The sequence below is a fragment of the Sorex fumeus genome, unplaced genomic scaffold (assembly GCF_029834395.1).
Source record: "Sorex fumeus unplaced genomic scaffold, SorFum_2.1 ptg000086l, whole genome shotgun sequence".
In the NCBI taxonomy this organism is placed as follows: Eukaryota; Metazoa; Chordata; class Mammalia; order Eulipotyphla; family Soricidae; genus Sorex; species Sorex fumeus.
The window spans coordinates 9,034,726-9,043,634 of record NW_026606143.1 but is presented as its reverse complement, the minus strand read 5'-3'; positions in this window follow the sequence as shown (position 1 = coordinate 9,043,634).

Here is an 8,909-nt window from a genome sequence, read left to right as displayed (position 1 = left end):
CGAAAAGTCATTACGTTAGTCCCGATGTGGCCCAATCTAGAGCTCCCCACCATACCTGGAAGCTGGAAATACTTAGATCATCTCTTTTCTGTCAGGCCTTATGCTGAGCCTTGCAACAATGAAATAAGGCCATCTTGGGGCTTGAGCGGTAGTACAGAGGGTAGGTCATTTGCCTTGCATGTGACCAACCCGGTTTCAATCTCCGGCATCCCATAGGGTATCCTGAGCACTGCCAAGAGTAATTCTTGAGTGTAGAGCCAGGAATCACCTCTGAGTGATTCACCTCTGAGCATCACCAGGTGTGGTCCAAAATCAAAACCAACAAGATCATGTATACCATAGATGGAGCCGCATCTCGCCAGGAGAGCTGAGACCCCCCAATAGGGCAGCACAGGGGCCCTGAGAGCAGAATGGTGGGCACCTCATAGAGAGCCTTCTCAATCTCCTCCCGCACCTCTGGCTTCTTCTTGTCCTGCCTTAGATTCTTGGCACCACGGTCCCTCCCCACCTGCCTTCTCTCCTGTTGATGGTCCCTGGGGTTGGTTTGCCTGGAAGGTGGTCTTGGTTGGGGGGGGTGTATCTGTGGCCCCAGGCTTCTTCAGCAGGGAAGTGTGTACTGAGTCAGGACACGGAGCAGGCTGGTAGGCCCTAGCAAGGCTTTTATTGAAGCCTGTTAAAGGGCTTTGGGCTTCCTCTGATGAAAGGCGCTTAAGTGCATCTGGTTTTGATTACAGGGGAGGAGAAAGCCAGGCAGTCTCTCGGGGATTGGGCCAGTCATCTGGCTCTGCCTTCCTCTGGGCAGAGCTGGCTGCTGGGGAGGCCAGGAGGCCAGGTGTGCCCCCCCCCCCAGCAGGAAGCAGAATCAGGAGAAACCCTTCCACCCTCCCCAAGGCTCCTGACCCCAGCTCCTGGCTCTGCTAGGCGGTACTCCCAGAAACAGCATGGTGGCTCAGATGCTCCTCGGAGAAAGTCAAGTTCAGAGTGACTGCTGCCCCATAGCTCTCCACTGATCTCCACCCGGCTCCATCTCCAAAAGATCCTCCCCCAGAAGCCCCTGCCCAGACCACAACCTTCTAGACTGCTCCTCTCCCTTGCCCTGGGACCAAGTTTGAAGAGCGCTTTGGTCCCAAGTGATGAAAAGGAAGGCAATGCAGACTTTTCAAAGTTCAAAACCCTCAACATTCTCTTCCCTTTGCAACTCACAGCGTGGGTCTCGTTTCCCAGAAAGCAGCATCGTTAAGGAGTCCACGTCACTGTAACTGACAAGCATGATGAATTCATGGAAGAGATTAATATTAAAATAAGGCGGCTGTCCCCAGAACGTCAGCAGGCGGTCCCCCAGGCTCTGGGCCTGGCACCTGTCCCTGGGGTGGGGTGGGGTGTGGTTCCACGTGGGCACATACACAAATAAGCTCTATGGGGGGGGGGGGGGATCCGTTGGCTTAAATACAGTCTGTGGTGGGAGAAACGAAAATGCGTTTTCTTATTCCCGCCCTGACTTAATCCTGCTGCGTGTTATTATTGTCAAGTCTCTTCGCACCACCGTTTCTAAAAAGAAAACCCGTGGGTCTGCGCGGCCCTCCGCCGCCCGCTTGGCTTTTATTGTGCACGCAGCCGAGTCGTCTGCGTGGAATCCAGCACGTCGTGACCGCCTCGCAGGCGCGCACGGACACCCTCGGAGTGGCATTTCGATGATAAGAGCTGGGCGCATTGTCTGGGTGGCGGCCACACAGACACACGCGCGCGGGCGCGCGCGCGCACTTCCCCCCCCCCCCACACACACACAATAAAGGGCTCTAGACCCCTGGCCAAACCTCCTCTGCAACCCCTAATTAGAGATGCCCTTTGCAAAAGGCAATTAAAATTTGGTCGTGATCGATGAGCTCGCCCCCTTTCCAAAAAAGGGAAAATACCCAGGTGTTGGCTTCAGGAAGCTCCACCTGGCGCGGCCAGGAGGCCTCCTCCAGCTCGTGAATGAACTCTTTCTCCCGAGAAGCTTCGTTCCCCGCTCCCTCGGCGAACGCCCGCTCCCCTCCTCCCGCTCCCCTCCCCTCCCCCTCCGGGGCGCAGGCAGCCGGGAGCTCGCTGGCGGCGGCTGGGCTTTGTGATCTGAACGCACAGACAGACACGCACACGCGCGCACCCGGCCACCACGGGACCGCGGCGGCCGCCGCGCGGTGTCCTTCCTCGCCGCGCTCGCCTCCCCGCCCTCTCTTTTTAAGAGCCCCTCCAAACCCTTTCTTCCGTTCTTTATGTGCGCGGCCCTTTTCATCGAGGAGCTCGGGCAGCATTTGAAGGGAGCCTGCCGCGGGGCGCGGACGGCGGAAGGCAGGACGCGCGCGGGGAGGACGCGGGGGAGCTGGGCTTTGTTCTGCCCCTGGCCGGGGGTCCGGAGGGCTGTAAAGCCTCTGGTGCCGGGGGTCCCGCGGCAAAGTGCCCGGTGGCAAACGACCGCCCCCCCCCCGCCCCTTTCCCGGTACTCCCACTGAAGAGGAAAGCGAATTCTCTTCGGGGTTCACGCCGGACTTGATCCGGGTGGGGCGCATCGCCTCGGAGAGGGTCTCCGTGGCCCACCAGTGGCTCCCCGAGACGAATAAATGCACAGTGTCATTATGGTGGCTTCTGGAGGTGCTCCCCCGGCGCGCGCACCCCACCCCGGCCGGAGCGGAGGACGAGCGTTGGGGGCCCCAGAGACTGGGGCTCCCTGGGGGGCTGCCTGGAGGAGACGCCGTGCCGGGCCCTCCCGCACCTCCAGGCTGCCTTCCGGGACCCGGAGCACGGAGCCAGGGCGGCCTCTCGCCTTTCATTACCGGGCCTACGAAAGCAGCAGCCCAGGCAAATATGTAGCTATTAAAATTAATCGCCCTGCGTTGTCAGCTGAACATAATGCAAATTATTTATGGGCTGTCTGCGCAATATTTATCATCGTGCAGACTCCAGGCGCTTCGTGCCTCCCGGCCTCCCCCGCCCGCCCCGGCCCGCTCAGGGCGAAGCTGTGCGCAGGCTGCGGCGCCGGGGGGCTCCGGGCACCCGAGAGGCAGAGGCCGTGGACCAGGCCCTCTTCCAGGCCAAACGTTGCACATGAGTTCCTGCCATTCATGCCACGTTCGTGGGAAGCTCACTACGCGCAAAATTCGGGATGGAGGGGGTGTCGGCGAAATTTCTCCCACTCTGAACCAGACCAGCGCCAGCCTGGAGGGAAGATGCAGGTGGAGGCTCTTTAGCTGCCCAAGTGAATCCTGCTTGGGGGAGGGGGGCTGTCTTGTCCTCCATCCCCAGGAAGTCCAGGTTGGCCAAAGCGGCATTTGGCACTTCGAACACCCAGCGCATTGGCTGTGCCCCCCCCCCCCCCCACACACACACACAGAACCCGAGTACACATGGAGGATGGCAACAGGAATTCGGTGTCCTTCGAGCCTCAAAACTTGTTTGCTGATCGTAGACAACAGATTAACTGCTAATTGTCGAAATCGGCCAACCATTTAGTTTATCACTGCTAGGGGCCCCTTGGTATTCGCTGCACTTTTTATATGTAAAAACAGCTTTGGTACCTCCTAAACGGCTTTTGTATGGCTTTTGTTTCTCTTTCAAATACGGTGTTTTAAAAAACTGCAGCAACACGCCACCCCACCCCCTCTCCAGGAGAAGAAATAATCTATAGGACAATCCCCCCCTACTGGTCGCTGCTGGCGTTAGGGCTTTTTAGCTGATCCAGTCGCCCTGGGCTGCGGAGGTAAACAGGCTTTCTGCCCTGCTGCTAAATGAATGCCTAAGTCCCGGTGGAGGCCTCCGGTCCCGGCTGGGTGCCTGGGAAAAGAGGGCGCGGCCCAGGGCCAGCAGGGTGGAGGCCAGTGGAACCAGTCTTCAGACCCCAGGGCCAGGGAGGGGAGCAGAAGGTCCTGGGGAGAGGGCGGGGGCTGTCCTGCCAGAGGCCTCTGCCTGGCAAGCTTCCTAGATGGGTGAATGCACAGCCTGGCCCTCAATCTCTGGCCGCTTCTGGGGCCCGTCATGCTGCGTGAGTCCATCTGCCGCAAGGAGGGCCCCGGGGCCCCTTCCTACAGAGTCTGACAGCCGGGGGCTTGCAGGATGGAGAGGCAGGCCCAGGTCTTCTGGTGTTCATTTTAAGGAACGGATTACCCCCGACTCAGTCCTCACCCCAAAAGCCAATGTCACCTGGCACTTGGCTGACCCAAGCTGAGTCAGGGCCTACTTCCGTTGTCCTGGGCTGCGGCGAGCTGCTTGGGCACCGGCTTTCCAGGCTAATAGAAGGGTATAGAGCCAGAAAGCTACTTAAAATTTCTAGTCTCCATCCGGTTTTCTTCTCCTTAAAATGTAGTTTGACCCAATTAGAGAGAGATCTTTTTCCTGCCTTCTCTTTAGCCCCAAGCTTTTGATGGGGAGGGTTTTTTTTTTAATCTAAAAACATTCCAAAGATTCTCCCATTACTTCAGAAACTTAGAGGGATGTAAAAGAAAGGGAGGCTCTCAGTAGGAAGATGCTTTTGGATTTCCCTTTGTATAATTCTGAGTGAATTTGAGGACACGGGACAGAGTTTTACATTGTTAGGGCTTTTGTTTGTTTGGGGGCCATTCCCTGCGATGCTCAGGATTACTCCTGATCTGCACTCAGGGATCATTCCTGGCGGGGCTTGGGAACCATATGGGATATGAGGGATTGAACTCAGATCTGCTTTGTGCCAGGCAAAAGTACCCTACCTGCTGTACTACTAGCTCTCCAGCCCCTGTTATAATCTTTGACCACAGTGTCATCTAGGAAAAGAGGCGAAGCATCAGCCTTGGTGAGGTTGGGGATGTGTGTATGTGTGCAGGGCTTCTGTTCATTTCACACTATGTTGAACACTCTGGGCCTCAGAATCCCACACGAGTGGGACAAGCTAAATGTTGTCATTCCCATTTTACAGACAAGGAGACTGAGTACCACCTCCCCCAAGGTTTCAGTAGCGGGGGCTAGAAATCAGGGGAAGCCCACCCATGCTTGTCCCCCAGTCATACTTTCCAGATCAGATTACACCCACTTCGGAATATCTCCTGGGAACAGAGGTGCTGGGGTGGGGGGTGTGGCTGAAGCAGCTCCCCGAACAGCCCACATTTCAGGCAGCCTCCTTTCACAGCCTGCAAACCACCAGGATCCTGCCCAATGTTTGCTTACCAGGTCAATTTGGTTTTTCAGACCTGGAGGAGAATTTTTTTGTTTTGTTTTGATTTGGGGCCACACCCGGAGGTGCTCAGGCAGAGCTTATTCCTGGCTCTGCACTCTGGAATCACAGCTGGGGGGGCTCCGGGACCATATGGGATGCTGGGGACAGAACCTGAGTCAGTCTGCAGTGTACAAGACTAACCTCTGTACCAATCCTGCCCCCCTCCCCCGCGCGAAAATTTTAAATGTTCTTGCACATAGACACTAAGGCCTGGGCTCCTGAGAGGTTGTAGGGACCTGTGAGGGCAGTCACTCCCAGGAGGGGCAGCAGGATTAGTCTCTTATGGGGGGGGGGGCGGGGGGTGGTGCTCTGTGTGTGGTGGTGGCAGCGGGTTAAGTACCTGTGTTAAGGTTTTAGTCCCATGGAAGAAGAGGTGGGGGCTGGGTTCCCCGGGCAAGGTGAGCCCCCTTCCCCTGAAACTCCAAGCTCTGGGCCTGAGGGGTGGGAAAGGCGTTTGGGGTTGCCCCCACCCGGGAGAGTGGTACCGAGAGGAATGGGAGTGGAGAGCGCAGTCGTGTGTGTGTGTGTGTGTGTGTGTGTGTTTCCAGGGCCGATTCTTCCAGCTCTGTGCAAAGGAGGAGAGCCGCAACCCGGGGAGGGAGCCGGAAAGAAACACTTAATCACCGGCGTCTCGCTGCTCGTCACGCGAAGATGGCAGCGGCTCCCCTGGGTTTCAGGGTTCCGGGAAGACGCGCGGGCTGCCGCGCTCCCTCCCCCGGCTCGGCTCGGCGGCCAGCCCGGGCTCCCCGAGCCTCTCGCTCCGCCTGCAAGTCCTGCGAGGCCGGCGGGCCCAGGGGGATCCGACCGCGGGGCGGAGGGGAGGGGGTGAACCGGGAAAGGAGGGCGGTGGATTCCGACGGGTTTCGCGGGCTGCGAGTCAAGGCCCTTGCAAGGGCGAGAAGCTGGATTGTCCGGCACCGCGAAACCCGTTCCCTGTACACATCCCACCCCAGCGTGGGCACGCCGGGGCGGTAAGCGGCGGCTAGAGCGCTCAGGGTCCACTGCCTAGCGATGGTCCGGGCATAAACCGGTCTTGGAGGGAGAGGGGATTTATCACCTCCCCCCCACCCCACCCCATCCATGCGCAGGCCCCGCTGCCTGGTCTTCCCGGTTGATTGACCCTCGGGCCGTCAGGAAACTGCGCACAGATCCCCGCCATCCGGCTCCACTTCCCGCGGCTGAGGGGCGCGAATCCGCGCGCCTGGGACAGGGGCGAGGAGGGCAGTTTTGTTCCTCCCTCTGCCTTCAACCGCCACCAGCTCCCGAAGCACGCGAGGGGAGGTGGGGGGGTGGGGGTGGGAGAGAGAGAGAGTTGGTGGTGTGTGTGTGTGCGTGTGTGTACACGCGCGTGGCCGGAAAGGAGCCGAGCTTTAGGGGAAGCAGAGAGTGTGAACAACGGGGAAGCTGCCGTCCCAAGCTGGGGCTAAGCTGAGCGTCTGCTCGCCGCCCCCGGGCTGTAGGGCTCTGTGCCCAGGCCCGTGGTTCTAGCGTAGGGAAGCTTGGAGCAGTGGAAGGCGCTGCCGGGCGCCTGGCCAGGTCCCCGGGAGGAGCCCGAAGGCGCGCCCAGAGCCAGTGAACGGGTGACCCAGCGCCCCTGCTGGCGGCTGTTTAGCCCCGCCTCCCGGGACCACTGATAAGCAGTTGGTCGGCAATCTGCCGTCCCCAGCTCCCTGTCACCTCCGGTGGTGGACGTGACCGCCGGATGCTGAACAGCAAGATGGGGCGAGGGGCCTTTGCACTACCTTCCCTTTCTCTCCAGCAGGCCAACAATAATGAGCTGTGCTGGAAATCTTCCTTTGCACCTTCTCATCTTCTTCCCGTAACTTTTTTTTGGGTGTGTGTGTGTGGGGGGGGGGGGGGTGTGATCCAATACCCATGAATATATCTGTTCTTCACCCCCACTGGGGAGGCAGCATATTCCTATGGTTCCAGATCTCACCCCAAGCTATGTGGTTTGGGACACTACAGATCCAAGCCTCCGTGTCATCAGTCCCTAGTAACAGTGACTAGCTCACAGCGGTGACTTGAGACTTGTGAGTTCAACACAGAAGGCACCTAGGATGGGCCCAGCTGAGCTTGCTACAACACATCTGCAATAAGGCTGCGATTACTCTTGTGTCCTTTGAGCAGGCAAGAAAACCATCCAGTGTATGTGGATGGAGTCAGGGGGAAGACCCCACCAAAAGAGAAAGAAAAAGGCAAAACAGGGTTTAAACTGTATAGTCTAGAGTTTCCTGCTAGCCTGTAAGGGATGTGTGTGTATGTGGGGAGGCGGATGCGGGTGTGAGGGTAATGCCCCTTATTGGCACTCATTTTGTGGTTGCTTTGGGGGGTTTGGGGACCTCACTCAGCTGTACACAGGGCTTACTCTTCACTTCTGGCGGGGCTTGGAGATGCCGGATAGCGCACCCCGTTGGCTGCATGCAAGGCTGTACTATTGCTCCAAGCCCCTACGTTCACTTATTTGGACTCGATTCATGGGAAGCTCCCAACTGACCTCATTCATTCCTCACCCTCTCTCTGAGACCTTGAGGAATCCCCACAAATTTAAGCCACCTTTCCAGGGGTGTGCGTTAGCCAGGGTTGAACGCTGGGCCTGGCCTGCCATGGGTTGGTCCAGGTCTATGGCAGGCCTGGTTTCCCAGCTGTAGGTGGGTCTCCTTCGGCAGACAGACAGAATGTAGCTACTATTTACACACCAATCATTCAGATGTCAGATTTCCGGAGGCTTTTCATTTCCGAAGCCCCCGGTGCCACTCACACCCCGCTTTCCTTTCCAGGTCCCCTTTCTCTTACACTACAGCCAGCGTTCACTCTGGCTCTCCCTAGATCCTGAATGCTGTGTGCCAGGATACACAGCTCTGAAGACAAAGGGGGAGCCTCTCTGTTTGCTTCTCAAGCCTTCGGGTTACTTCGGGGGGGGGGAAGCCCTTCACCCCTACCCCACCTCCTCTCATCCTCCAGCAGCTGCAAGGCCAGACTACAGAACAAACCTGTAACCTTGAGTTCAAATTCTAGTTCTCCGGAGCCACCCTGGAGGAGAGGGGGAGGGGGGCCCATCCTGGAGACTATGAAGAGTTGGAGAGGTGGTAGGTAGTGTTGAGGAAGGGATTGGGGGATGGGGATGTTTTCTCCACTCCTCCCTCCTCCCCCAGGAGCACACCGGAAAAGCAGAAGCAAAAAAAAAAAACAAAAACAAAAACAAAAACACAAAAACCGGCGGGCTATAAAAGCTCAACCACAGGCCCATCTCAGCAAGTACCAACCACCCCAGGCAGGAGTTTACAAGGAGCCCGTAACTTCCCAAATGAAAACGCCAACTAATGTGCTCCATCCGGCAGCACTTACACTGAAAACGCCAACAAGATCAAGCCCCATTTCGAGTCAATGGAAAGCCCTCGGAGGTGAATGCGAAGAGGAGGGCGCATTCTTAGGATGCGCCTGGGTCCTGCCGAGACACTGCGCACATGTGCGCGCCGACCCGCCAGAGCGAGGTTCGCACCTACCGACTAATCAATTCGCACCGCGTTTATAACTGACTCAGCGTAGACTTGGTTTTTAGAAGCGGGGAGGGGCATCCTGTTTGGAGACCACACGGGCAACCTGTGCTTCGAGGGTCTTAGTTCCCGCAGCAGTCTGACCACATTTATCGGGTCTCTCTAAGAATCCCCGTTTTCTAGCCCGGGAAGGG